General features: G+C 43.9%; 1 protein-coding gene and 1 non-coding gene across 4 annotated transcripts in view; both read left to right on the top strand.

The window, feature by feature from the left end:
- Positions 1–14,562, top strand: part of STIM1 (stromal interaction molecule 1) — a 203,816-nt gene that overhangs the window by 51,219 nt on the left and 138,035 nt on the right. The window lies entirely within an intron of this gene.
- Positions 3,973–4,099, top strand: LOC130025647 (small nucleolar RNA SNORA40). Its single transcript, XR_008792773.1, has one exon. It is a non-coding gene; the product is annotated as a small nucleolar RNA SNORA40 (small nucleolar RNA).

Genomic DNA, 14,562 nt, shown 5'->3' with positions numbered 1-14,562 from the left:
TTCTCAGCCAACTGGGTCTGTGATTAAGTCCTGAGGATGTGGTGAAGAAGTTTAAAGGCATGCACTTTTATCCAGCCCCATAGTGAATTCCTATTATTTAATTCTATTCTGTTAAATTTTATTGAATTCCTATTATTTTACTTCTATTATTTTATTGAATTCCTAATGATTCCTATTATTCCTAGTATTTTATCTCCAGACCCAGTATTGGATTCCTATTAGCATTTTAAATTTTATATGAACCATGAGAGGGTAGGTACAGTTATTTTTCTATTTATGTGTGAGAAAATCGAGGCCCAGAGAACTTAAGTGACTTGTTCAAATTCACATGGTTCACAGATGGTAGAGAGGGAATTTAGGCCTAGGTACTATGTTTTAGAATTCTTGCTCACAATCAGGATACTGTGTAAGGTTTTAGGCAGTGAGAAGCCATTGTAGGTTTCCAGGTGTAAAGCAGCTTGTGGCAAGTCATGTGGTATATAGTAGAGCTTCCCAAAGGTGGTTGTTGTAATCATCTCAGCAACTTTTGGGTATTTGGGCCATACTGAGAGATGCCCAGGGGCTATTCTCAACTCTGTGCTTGGAGAACCAGTGTTGTCTGGGAATTGAATTGGGTCTGGTCACATGCTAGGTAAATGCATTAACTTCTCCAGAACATCTCCGCATGACTCTGTATGGCTGTCGGCTACCTTTGAAGGTGCATATAAAGTGGCCATATAGTTATTAAAGTACTTGCTGATGGACCTGGAACTTTCTAGTTCTACTTGTAATTTAAGAAATTGTTTTTCGGGCTGGAGAGATAATATAGCAGGTTGGGTTTTTGCCTTGTATGTGGTTGACTTGGATTCTATCCCTGGCACCCCAAACCCCCCCCCCCCCCACCCCAACCAGGAGTGATTCCCTGAGTGCAGAGCTAGGAGTAAGCTTTGAGTACTGCTAGGTGTGGCCACAAAACCAAACTAAAGAAAAAAATCATTTTCTAGGGCTGGAGATGTGACTCTGATAGACTACATCTCTTGCATATGTGAAGCCCTGGATTTATTCTCCAGCATTAAAAGAAAATAATTTTTGAGATAGTTTTAATCTGCAATAGAAACAGGAGAAATTTCACTCCTATTAATACGCAGGTAGGCAGTTTTTTTTTTTTTAAAGCAAGGATGGTTTTATTGAAATTTAGAAAAATGTGATGGGAGAGAAAGGGAGAAATATGTGTTCAACAGAGAATACAGGCTTCTCTGGATTGGAAATAGGCAAACAAAGAAACATTTGATAAGCAAGATATGTATTCAAGGGAGAATATGAGCTGGAAGAGCAAGCCAAATCTTGTTTTTGTTTTTGCCTTTTTTTCGGCCACACCCAGCAATGTTCAGGGATTATTCCTGGCTCTGCACTGAGGAATTACTCCTGGCACTGCTCAGGGGACCATATGGGATGCCGGAGATTGAATTCAGATTGGCTGTGTACAAGGTACATATCATAAACGTACTCTCTCTCAGGCAGTTTTGATAGAGGGGCCCAGAAATCAAGTCAAGAATACCTTCTCTGAGGTCAAGAGTCCCATCAGTATCTGAAAGAATTTCTAAGAAGGGAAGTTGAAGCTATTAAGATTGTTTGTTGCTGGTCAAGGAAGTGGTTCAAAGGATGTAAGTTCATGCTTTGTATGTGGGAGCCCCAGGTTTCATCCTCAGTACCACTGGGAGCAAGCAGTGCCAGGAACAGCCTCAAAGCCCTGCTGGGTGTGCTTCTAAACAAACAGGAGAAAAATTTCTGTTGTTAGAGTTTGGTTGTGCTACAGGAGAATATCTCCTGGCATGATGGAAGTCTAATCTCATTGCTTACCTTGAGAATCTGGGCAGTTGGGCTGGTTTACAAGAGATGTAGCTGACATAGTCCTTGTCCTTTAACAATCTATAGATTCCTCGAGAATATAAGCATATATGAAGTGCCCCCAATATAGTGCTATTCAAAAGTGCTACAATAGAGGGACATAGAATACGTACTGGGAGAGAAAAGGGAGGCTTTAAATGCTTGACAAGAGTGTCAGGGAATGCTTCAAAAAATATTAAGCTCCATCTGTTTTGGGGCTCTGCTTGAGAGATACTTCTGGCTGTGCTCATAGGTGCAGTTACCGCTGGGGATTGAACCCAAGACTCCACTATGCAAAGCGTGTTGTCAGTCTTTTGAGCTTTGTTTTGTTTTTATATTTGGATCTCCCTAGTGTTGCCGGGGGCCACACAGCAAGGCTGCAGCCAGCAATGCTTGGGAAACCTTGTGGTGCCAGGGATTGAAACCCAGAACCTTGTGCATATCAGACATGTACTACAGCCCCTCTGAACGATCTCCCAGGCCCACTGAGCAGTACCTTTAAGGATGTCTAGAGGTGTGGTTTGCACACAGGGCCCTGGAATGCATTCTAGGCAGTGTGAGTGAGTTAGTGTGTAGTGTTTCTGAGGAATGGGGGGTTTTTCCTTGTGTTGGTTACTTGGGCTGCTTGGGAGGCGCCTGATTAGAGTTGAACTCATGATCACTTGAACATCCCATTACTAATCGATTTGCTCGAACGGGTGCCAGGAATGTCTCTATTCGTCCCTGTCTCATGCTAGTGTAGCCCAATGGCGTCTGCTTCGCTCCAGGAACATGAAGAGCCTCAAACTGATCGTTCAGGGTCTTGACTAAGAAGTCTGACCATCTTGTAGGTGGGCAGCCACGCGATCTTTTGACATCCCGTGGAATCCAGTTGGTAATGTCTCTAGTCTGGCGGTCGTCTCCAAATCGCATTAGGTGTCCAGCCCATTTGATTTTCAACACCTTGAGGCAAACGAGACAGCATCCCTGATTCTAGATTGTCAATGGAGGTCGGAACTCCGGATTCTTTCTCTCACTTGGGTGAAGCGTGATACTCCAAGCATAGCTCTTTTGATTCCTCTTTGGGAGACCCAAATAGTGTTCTCATCCTGTTTTCGTAAGGCCCAGCTCTCTGAGGCGTATGGTTTTTTTTTTTTGAGGCATATGTTAATGCAGGAAGAACGGTGGAGTAGAAGAGATGTGTCTGGAGCCGGAGGTTCTTTGTCCTCTTAGCTGTTTCTTCAACGTTCTTGAAGGCATTCCAAGCCGCTGTCTTCCTCCTGCGCAGCTCGGGTGCCAGGTCATTTGTCATGTTGAGTTTTCAACCTAGGTACACATAACTGTTGCATTCAGAGATATTCCTTTCGTTGAGAGCAAATGAAATGTCAGGAATTAGTTTGTTTTTCATGAATATTGTCTTGGTGGTTGGGCTGGAGCGATAACACAGCGGGGAAGGCGTTTGCCTTGCAAGCGACCAATATGGCCGACGCGAGTTCGATTCCTTCGCCCCTCTCGGAGAGCCCGGCAAGCTACCGGAGAGTATCTCGCCCGCAAGGCGGAGCCTGGCAAGCTACCCATGAAGTATTCGATATGTCAAACACAGTAACAACAAGTCTCATGATGGAGATGTTACTGGGCCTGCTCGTGCAAATCGATGAATAACGGGAGGACCGTGACCATGAATTGTCTTTGTGAGATTCTGCTGCAATCCAGCCTTTCCAGACTCACAGTCGAAGTCGGCCAGTGTTGGTGCTGCTTGACTAATGTTTGGTGTTATTAGAACAATGTCATCAGCGAAGCGGAGGTGGTGTAGTTGCTGACCATCTTTACTCCCATTCCTTCCCATTCCAGTCGTCATCCAGTAGTTGAATTCTACTGTAGATATTTACTGAATATGGGGAGTGACATATTCAGAGTGTTATTTTGTAAAGACCTCTTCAGGAGCCTATGAATGGGCAGATTATAACTAGAGTCAGGAAGCCAGTCAGAGACTGAACTTATATGAGAATTATTATGCAAATAATGAGGGTGGAACAAGGACAGTGATCACGAGTGTCCTTTTAAATCACATGAATAAAATGTCAGGAGGTGTTAGGTTACTGGGTTTGACTGTGATGCTGGCGAGCTGTGGATTTAGAAAGTTTTTGTTTGATGTGTGGACAAAGACTTTGAGACAGGTGGTAAAAATAAATCATCTTATGCAGTTCAGAACTCATTGCTGTATAAGTTCTGATACAGATTAAGAAGAAACATGATAAAAATTTTATATTTCGGGGACTGGAGGTAGGGTATCCTTGCACATGGCCAACCTGGGTTCAATCCTGGACATTCCATATGGTCCCCCAAGCACCGCCAGGAGTAATTCCTGAGCACAGAGCCAGCAGTAACCCCTGAGCATCCCCAGATGTGACCCAAAAAAGCAAAAAAAATATATGTTTTTAAGTTGTGGGGACTTTTCCATTACAGTGTTGCTGGAGGGGGCAAGCGTGCAGTGTCCAGGGTGGAACGCGGGGTTTGTATATGCAGAGTGTGTGCTCTTCTACTTCAGCCACATCACCTGCTCTTGGCTTGGCAAGTTGATACTGATGTTGAGATGCTGCATTCAGAAAAAAATGGTTGTGATTTGGGAGGAAAATAGAATTTATTTTTTGAGAGCCTCAAAAGTGGGAACATACGAGACAGATGACTTCTAAGTGAGAGTGAAAACCATAGGTGTAAATGGGAGATCCCCTGAGTAAAATCTTCAGAATGTGGAAAGGTAGAGGATAGAGCCTAAGGTACTCAGATATGCATGGACAGAAAAGTTAGAGGAGAGGTGGGAGAGAACGTTGCCTAGGGAGCCATGATGGGGAAGAGTTTCTGAAACAAGATAAGCGGTGATTGCAGCCGAGAGCGAGTAGGGTGAGCCCTGAAATGGGGCTTCTGAGTCATTGGTGATCTCGGGGCTGGCAGTTTCAGCAGAGGGTGGGGATGGATGCTGGACTACTGTGGCTTTTGGGAATGTGAGCTGAGCAAGTCGGGAGTTCTCTTTTAAGAAATAGAATGGAAAGGAAAGGAAGGAAAGAGGGGGGGATTTTGAGGAGGAACCAGAAGAAGCAGGTTTAAAGTTTTTTTTGTGTTTTTCAAAAGTTGGGCAATGGGTATTTGAACTGGTAATGGTGGAAGGTGATGCGATAGAGAAGTCAAGTGGTGCTTGTCTGGGGCCACCAGTGCCACAGGGGTTGATGATGTCCAGAGGACCATGTGGCGCTGAGGATGGTTCCAGTGCAGGGCTGCACACATTTTAGGCATGTGGTCCGCCACTTGAGCCACATCCCTAGGCCCCAACATGAATAGTTTAAAAACAAAAACAGAGCAAAGAACCTCGCCCTGCCTGTCTCTGTAAGCTTGATAGGGGGTTCTGTTAGTGCCTGTCTGCTGCAAGGGCTTGGCTGCTGGCTGCTGGCACCTGGACATCAGGTTTGGCTCCAGCCATGGCAGCAGTCATGTCTGCTTTTCCCTTTTGTTCGTTTATGTGGTGTGTGTGTGTGTGTGTGTACGAGCGCGCGTGCATGCGCGCATGTGTGTTTTTCCTGGGAGGGCTCATCCAGCAGTGCTCAGGTGTGATGCCTGACTTGGTGCTTAGGGGCTGCTCCCAGTGGTGTTCCGGGGAACCATGTCTCTTCCCTTTTTGTCTCTCCTCCTTGCTGGCTTCCAGACTCATCTAACAAATCAGACTAACCATCACCCTTCCCGCTCAGAAGTCTATCTTACTCTTACTGGTTCATTCCCTGCATTTATTATGAAAGTGCAAGCTTTTAATTAAATTTGGCACTCCATGAGTTGGCTCTTAGAGATAATACAGTCTTGGTAAACATCAGAGATTTTCAGTAAACAGTTATGTTTTAATTCATATTTTTCATTGTGCTTGGAAGGTCTTTCTTCCTTTTCTTTTTTAAAATTTTTTATTTTTTTGCGTTTTGGGGTCACATCCGGTGATGCACAAGGGTTACTCCTGGCTCTGCACTCAGGAATTATTCCTGGCGGTGCTCAGGGGACATATATGCTGGGGATCGAACCCGGGTCGGCCACACGCAAGGCAAACACCCGCTGTCATATCACCCCAGCCCCCTTTCTACCTTTTCTATTGGTAAACTTATTCATCACTTAGCTCCGGTGCCACTTTTCCCTACTTTATGATGATGAGTGTTATGATGAGTGATTGATGATTCTCATGCTTGATGGGGTCACACACTTAGCTTGCAGTGTTAGTACACACTTGTCTGTGGTGCATTGGAGATCATACACTTTGTTGTGGTGCAGGTATCACCTTAGGTATGTGGGTTGATGCTGGGGATTGAACTCCAGACCTCACACCTTCAGGGCCAGTGCTATGCTATTGAGTGATGCCCCTAGGCCCCTTTCACACTTTGAAGATTTTTCAGGTTTTCATTTCTGTTGTTGCTTGCCTGCTTGCTTGCTTCTTCCCTCTTTCCCGCCCTCCATCCCTCCCTGAGTGCAATTTAGTGGTAGAGTACATGCCTTGATTACACAAGAATCTGGATTTGATGACCAGCACCACAAAAAGAAATGGGGGGGTGGGTGGATTTACTTTTTAGTTTTTTTTTTTTTTCAGTTCTTTTGACTACAGCCCCTGGAGTAGTAGAATTGTTGAGTGTTAATTCTTTGTTTAACTTTCGGAGGAAATGCCAAACTGTTTTCTATAGGAGTCATTGCACCATTTTACATTTCCAACAGTAATGTAGAAAAAGGATTCCATATCTCCACATACTTGCTTGTTATTTTCCTATTTGTTTTAATTACAGCCATCGTGGTGGGTGTGAAGTGATATCTTCTCAAGGCTTTTATTTGCATTTCCTTAATGACTAATGATGTTGAATATCTTTTCAAATACTGTGTATATTTTCTTTGGAGAAATTTCTGTTTAAGTCCTTTGCCTATTTATTTATTCTGGGGACCACCTCCTATGATGCTTAGGCATACTCCTGACTCTGCGCTCAGGAACAACTCCCAGCAGGGCTTGGGGGACCATATGAGGACCCAGTTAGGGATCAAAGCCGGGTTGGCTGCGTGTGAGGCAAAAGCCCTGCCCGCTGTACTGTTGCTTCAGCCCCTATTTATTTTTCGGTTAGTGATCACTACTTGGTGATGCTTGGGGACTACTCCTGACACTTTGCTCAGGGATCATTCTTGGTGGTTCCTGGAGGGACAGTATATGTTTCAGGGATAGAAATGGGCAAGTGCTGTCTCTGCACAGTTTCCCTGTATTATCTTTTTTGGCCTCATCCTTTGTATGTTTAAAATAGACTTTGTGTGTGTGTATGGGAGAGATAGTTCCTTGCATGCAGCTGACTGGGTTTGATTCCTGGCTCCCCATATAATCCCTGAGCACTGCTAGGAGTGATCCCAGAGCACAGAGTCAGGAATAATCTCTGAGCACAGGCAGGTAATATAATTTTGTTGTTTGAGTTATGAGAATTTTTCATATATTCTAGATACTAGATCCTTATGAGACACATGTTTTGCAAATATTCTCTCCCATTTTTTTTTTGTTGACTTTTTTGGATCACTCCTGACAATGCATTATGGTTACTCCTGGCGGTGCTTGGGGGATCACATGGGGTGCTGGGGATTGAACCCTGGTCGGCTGTATGCAAGGCAAATGCCCTACCCACTGTATTATTGTTCCAGCCCTTCTCTCCCATTTTATACGTGAACTGAAGTGCAGTGTCTTAGAAATTTTCCTCAGATCCTCTCCACTGAGGTCCACTTGAGAGTCTCGGGACACTGGAGAGAAGGGACACCGACTTTCAGGAGTGCCAGACACCCCCGCTTACGGCCGTGATGTACAGGCAGTGCGCTACTGTGCGTGGACTTGTTTGTGTCTCTGTCAGGAAAGGGAGCAGGGGAGGCCTGATTGAAACGAGGCAGATCCGCGCGGGGTCAGGGGAACAGTGCTGTTCGGGAGCAGAACTGTACTCTGTTTAGTCAGGTTCCCAGCTCTCTTGATGGTTTGTTGAGAACTGCCATTGCTAAGCAGTAGTGAGGAGTATAGTGATCTGGAGACAGAAAGCAAGTGTGAAGCAAGAACCCTACCCACTGCACTACCGCTCTGACCCAGAAACTTGAATTTTAATTTCAAATCAAACAGTTTCATGTTAGTAATTTTTTTTCTGTGCCTCAGTGTCTTCAGATATTCAGTGTGAATTTGACTGTACAGAGCTGTTTCATTGATACATTTATTTCTTGGTTTGTAGATCAGATGGTATATCATGGGAGAGTGATTTAGAGATGGAAATGCTGTGTACTTGTTAGAATGTAATGTCAAGGAGAAGATAAAATCTCTGTGTGTGTGTGTGTGTGTGTGTGTGTGTGTGTGTGTGTGTGTGTGTGTAAGAGAGAATTTGGGCCACCTCCAGCAGTCAGCGATCACTCTTAGTTCTGGTCTCAGGGGTCACTCTTGACAGGCTCCGGGACCATATGGAAAATCCTGGGGATGGAACCTAGGTCAGCCACGTGCAAAGCAAGTACTCTACTTGCTGTATTCTCTCCAGCCCCAGAGAAGATAAAATCTTTGGGGAACCTTTCTTGTATATTTTTTTCTTCTTGAAGGCATTCCTGGCTACAGAAGTGCTATGGGCCCCATGATGCTCTGAAACCACTATCCCTGTGGTACTTGGGCTACCATGGATAATTCATCAGAACTTAGAGGGCTGCACAATGCCGGGATTGAACCTGGAGACTTGTACGTGCTAGAGACCAGACTGATATTTTTCAAATAATTTTACATTTGTTGTGACTCTTTTGCAGGTGACAGAACTAAAATCCTGTCTGATTTATTAATTAAAGTAACTGAAAAGCCTGGAAGTAGATTTACCTTTAGACATAGAAGATTTAGGGATTTGAAAGATCCTAATCCCTCTCTTGGCTCCACTTCCTTTGTTGTGGTGTGATTCCTAGGCAGGCTCCACCCATGCAGTAGCAAAGATAGAGATCAGCTTTGGGTATTTATTCTACCTGCTAAGCAACCAGTATTGAAAGATATATTTCTTTCCTGATGGTGCTAGCAGTCCTGGGTGTGATTTGGGCTTGGATCACGTGCCCACCTAAAGTAATCACAGTGGCCAGAGGAATGATGAAGTTTTGCCAACAGTTTCTACTCATGGAACCTACTAGGTGTTTAGAGCAGCTTGCTTGGCAACCTGTGGCTGGTGAATGGGGAAAAAGATTAGAGAGCATTTATTTATTCAAGAAAGGCTTGGAAGGCAGGGATACAATTTAATGCAACAGAATTCATGGGTGTCCACTGCATAATTGAGCAATTTTTCAGATGTGTTTCTAATATTTAAAATTCAAAATTAGAGCTGCTCTGCTTAAAGAAGTAGATAGTATTCAGGAATAGGAGTTGGGGTTTGATGAGTGTTGAGAAAGAGTCAATAATATAGAATTTGAAACCTACTAGACAGTTTTACCCAATAAAAAATTTGTTTGCTATGTGATGTTCCCCAAGTGTTTTCTTCCTCTCTGACTTGCCGCTCACGATGCAATAAATAGCCATGTGATTTTTCTTTTCTGTATATGATAAAATTCACACACCATACATTTGCCATTTTGAATAGTAGAATTCAGTGTTTTTATTATTATTTTTGTTAGTTTTTGATTTTTGGACCACATCCAACAGTACTCTGGACATTATTTACAGGACCATATGAAGTACTGGAAACAATGGTGGTCAGCCATATGCGAGGTAACTGCCTTAACACCTGTGCTCTCTCTCCTGAATTCAGTTTTACTACATATTCTACTACCAGAACATTTTCATTTTCTCTAAAATAAATCCCCCTAGGGGGATTTATACAATACAATGTTGTATTGTATAACTGTCACAAATTTTATGCTTTTTGTTTTGTTTTGATTTTTTTCACAGAAAAAGTAGAATTGTGACTGTTATGTGAAGCTTAAGGGTTTTTGTTGGTAGCAGTGATTATGCAGTGAAATATGGTAATTTATAGAGATAAAGCTTATGGCTGACATATATTGGAACTTGATTTTGAACTGACCAGTGGCTTCCCACTTGGTCATGAAGGCCCCCGAAACAAAACAACAACAACAGCAACAACAACAACAACAACAAAACAAAGATCCAGCACCAAAGGCAATTCAGAGAAGAGACAAATAAAGAATCCCTCATACCGATTGTGTAGCCACTCCTGATAACTACTTATCTACATTTTCTGTGGACTTGCCTATGCTGGGTATTTTCTCTATCATCATGTCCGGCTTCTTTTAATTAATGTAATGTTAATATATTCTTATCTTGCTTTTTCCCCTCTTTTCGTCAATAATTGTGGTGGTCACACATGTTTGGGTTGTAATGCTTGCCCGGAATTGCTATGTTGCTACGCAGCATGTGTTTGCCAGGGTCACGCTTCTGGCACAGTGCTCATGAGCTTTTTTTTTTCTTTTTGGGTCACACCCGGCGATGCTCAGGGGTTACTCCTGGCTCTGCACTCAGGAATTACTCCTGGTGGTGCTTGGGGGACCATATGGGATGCTGGGAATCGAACTCGGGTTGGCCGAGTGCAAGGCAAATGCCCTACCCGCTGTGCTATTGCTCTAGCCCCTCATTAACCTTTTTTATCTGGTGCTCTCCAGGTGTCACATACTTTAGTTGTGTTACTCACACACATCTGGCTTTGGTAGCCAGAGAATAGCACAGTCCCAAACACCGGAGGCACCATGGCTGTGGTTGGCACATGTAGACTGCACCAGGATTGAACTCTGGGCCTCTTTCTTTATAGCAGGCTCTTTGTGAGTGGGCCATCTCCTGGACCCCTCATGTACCATTTAGTGCCAGTTGTATTGCAGCAGGAAGGAAATAGAGCTTCACCAGTGATATTTTTTTCTTATTAAGCAAGAGATCTTCTTCCTCCCTTCTTCCCCCCTTTTTTGCCTTGTTGGGGATTAAATGTAGTGCCTCACACATGCAAGTCAAGCTCTCTACCACTGAACTATATTTCTGGTCTTTAACGAGACTTGTTGTTGTTGTTGTTGTTTTCCTTTTGGTTTTTGGACCACTCCTCGTGGTGCTCAGGCCTTACTCCTTGCTGCATTCAGGAATCACTCCTGGTGGGGCTTGGGGGAAACATGTGTAGTGCCAGGTATCAAACCTGGGTTGGCTGCATGCAAGGCAAACATTCTACTCACAGTGCTATTGTTTAGGCCTCTGGGTGCGGGTGTGTGTCACTGAGCACGGTCCGGTCACGGTCACGGTCCTCCCGTTGTTCATCGATTTGCTCGAGAGGGCCCAGTAACGTCTCCATCAAGAGACTTGTTACTGTGTTTGGCATATCGAATACGTCACGGGTAGCTTGCCAGGCTCTGCCGTGCGGGCGAGATACTCTTCGGTAGCTTGCCAGGCACTGAACACAGAATTTGGAATAATCCCCAATCACCACTGGTTGTGGCCCAAATTCCCCTTCCCCCTATATTCTTTATGTGAACTATTCAAAAATACAGAAATTTTGGTATAATCCCTAAACATAAATACAAGTTTGTAGTATAACAGGAATTGTCCCTTAAATCCAGCAAAGATTTGTGTGGTTAGTATGATCAAAAGATGCAGATAGGAAATATGAAAGCCATGCCAAGTGTCAAGATACTTTGAGAAGTAATTTTGTTTGTTTATTTTGGGGACCAAACCCAACAGTGCTCAGGACTTACTCCTGGCTCTGTGCTCTGGGATCTTTTCTGGCAGGCTTGGTGGACTGTATGGGGTGGCAGGGATCAAACCCAGGGTCAGCCACATGTAAGGCAAATGCCCTACCTGCTGTTCTGTCCTCCAGCCCCCTTGTGAAGCATTTAAAACCTAGATGTTGCAGAAGTTTTCAATGTGCACTGACACTACCTGGGTTCAAATTCTGAACTTTTATTGCCACATAGTTTTAGTCAACTTTATTTTAACCTCTCTGTGTCTATCTTCCTTTTATATTAAGGAGAATGTTATCCAGTTTATAGGGCTGTTATAAAAGTTAATTAATCCAGAGACTGGAGAGATAATAAAGTGGGTTGAGCTCTTGCCTTGCATGAGGGCTGACCTGGGTTTGGTCTCCAGCACCTCATATGGTCCTGTGAGCCCTGCCAGGAGTGATCCTGAGCACAGAGTCAGAAGTAAGCCCTGAGTACCGCTGGCTGTGCCCCAAAAACAAAGCAGAAAAAAAGGTAATTATATAAAGCGCTTGGTACATATGAAGTGTTTAATGAATCTTTGGTAGTATTTCGCTTTTTGAAGGTTCAAATTCTGTGAGTACCACTGAGAACATTTCTCCAAACAGGCTTTCTTAACTAAGTTTGCAAGGCATTCATGAGAATGGCTTTTCTGTCTGTTTTTTGAGCCACACCTGGGGATTCTTTGGAGTTATTCTTGCCTCTGTGCTCAAAGGTGAATCTTGGCATAGCTCAAGGGACCACACATGGTGAAGGGGATTCAAACTGGAGTCAGCTGCATGTGAGACAAGTACCTTACCTCCTGTACTGTGTCTTTGACTCTGAGAATGGCAATTTTTTTTTATAATTTTATTTATTGAATCACCGTGAGAGCAGTTACAAAACTTTCGGGTCTAAGTCTCAGTCATACAATGAAACACCCGTACCTTCACCAATGCCCATTCTCCACCACCAAAACCCCCAGTATACTACCATCCCACACTCTCCCCCTGCCTGTGGGGCAGATGATTTCCACATTACTCTCTCTCTACTTTGATCACATTCAATATTTCGACACCAGACCCACCATTATTATTTGAGATTTTACCCCAACACTCAGATCTGCTGAAAAGGCAACAGTAGACAATTTGTGTTCTATTGCTGGCTATGAATAACATATGATGTCGCGTGACTGCTGTAGGGCCATGTGATTTTGAAATTCCGAAATTTTAACATTTAAATCTGGAGGGATTTCTGCCAAAAGCCACTGGGTTTCGAGATTTGCTCCTGAGTCTCTGGGACTATGGCCATTGAGCAGCTTGATCAGGAGCCAGAGAGGCCATTCGTGGGCGATGACTTGGGATCTTGTTGGACGGGGAGACCAGGATTGGCTCCACCCCCATCCTATGAGGCCCAACAAGTTTCGTTACTGCGGGCCCAGACCTGACTGTCCAATGGCCTCTGGAGGATGACGGCCACTGAGACGCCAAGGGGAGCAGGTGGAGGGACAACACCCTTTCCCCCCTGGGGTGGCCCAGCAACAGTAACCTACTGTGGAGTCCAGACGCATTTCTGCCAAAAGCCGCTGGGTTGTGAGATTTGTTTCTGAGTCTTTGGGATCATGACCGTTAAGCAGCTTGATCAGGAGCCAGAGAGGCCATTCGTGGGTGATGACTTGGGGTCTCATTGGGGTAGGGAGGACAAGAGAATGGCAATTTTTAAGCTCTTCTCCAGAAAGAGAACTGTCACATATACTAGAATGACTGTATTGCCTTGACCAGAGCATCTTCGGCCTTTGGAGATGGGATACTATGGAACACCAAATTCTAATTGTAAAGGTTGTAAAGGTTCTAATTGTAAATGATGAAAAAAGAAGCTGAATTAGGGGCCTTAGATGAAGCCAATGTTATGTGTCTAATGTCAAATGGCTGAAATGAATCTTTTTTACCAAATAACATCTATATGTTACTGCCAGCCCCTTTTTTCAGCTTGCCATACTTTGGTTTTGGGGCTGCTGGAACTTCTGATGGGGACCTCATGGGATTCTGGGGATTGAATCCTTGATGGCTGGCCATGTGCAAAGCAAAGGCCCTAGTCCCTATATTATATCTCAAGCTCTGCCATATGTTCTTATGGTCTGATCCATTCACCAGGACTTTGACTTTGAAGAACTGCTGATACAGAGATGGCAGGGCCTGCATGGTGATGGTATGGGTAGCAAGCTGGAGTTCCTGGCGCTGCAGGGATGGTGATGTTACATGCAGGGTCTTGGGATAGTGGAGGTGTGCAGTGGAAGTGGAGCCGTCTCAGCCACACTAGTCCAGCTGCCTGATGCTAGGCATTATTCTTGGCTCCTTTCCCAGTTTTCCACTTTTCCAGGTGAATGTAAAGTTCTCTTTTACTAATTTCATTTTTCTGCCGAGACCTGCCAGATTCTATTTCTGTTGTTAAAGTTGCAAACCAAGTTGTTCTTGTAACTAAGAATGCTGGCTGACAGAGCAACCACAATAGCTTGATGCATTTGGCTAACAGTAGGGATAGAAAGGTCATGGGAAAGCAACTGGAAAATTTAAACTTTGTTGGCTTTCTCTCTCCTTGAGAGTGTCAGGATCATGGTATTCCCAGGGTCTATAATCATGCCTAGCATGTAGTAGTTGCTCAGTAAAACTTTATATAATGAATTATTTTTTTTCTTTTTATAAAATTGTGCTTCTGCCAGTGTGTGTTTGTGGCTGATCAATCCCCTAATGAAAGACACATGTTTTTCTTTAGATTTGTTAATACAAATGTAATAATATTCAACCATTGTACTGGCTTGGGAATAATCCTCTTTTTTTTTAAAAAAAAATAACCTTTTGAGATTTATTTGAGTCTCTGAAAGCACTGTAGCACTGTCCTCCCAATGTTCATCGATTTGCTCGAGCGGGCCCAGTAATGTCTCCATTGTGAGACTTGTTGTTACTGTGTTTGGCATATTGAATACTTTACGGGGAGCTTGCCAGGCTCTGCCGT

The sequence above is a fragment of the Sorex fumeus genome, unplaced genomic scaffold (genome assembly GCF_029834395.1).
Source record: "Sorex fumeus unplaced genomic scaffold, SorFum_2.1 ptg000030l, whole genome shotgun sequence".
NCBI lineage: Eukaryota > Metazoa > Chordata > Mammalia > Eulipotyphla > Soricidae > Sorex > Sorex fumeus.
The sequence above is the reverse complement of the archived record's forward strand: the minus strand, read 5'-3'. Positions and strand labels throughout refer to the sequence as shown.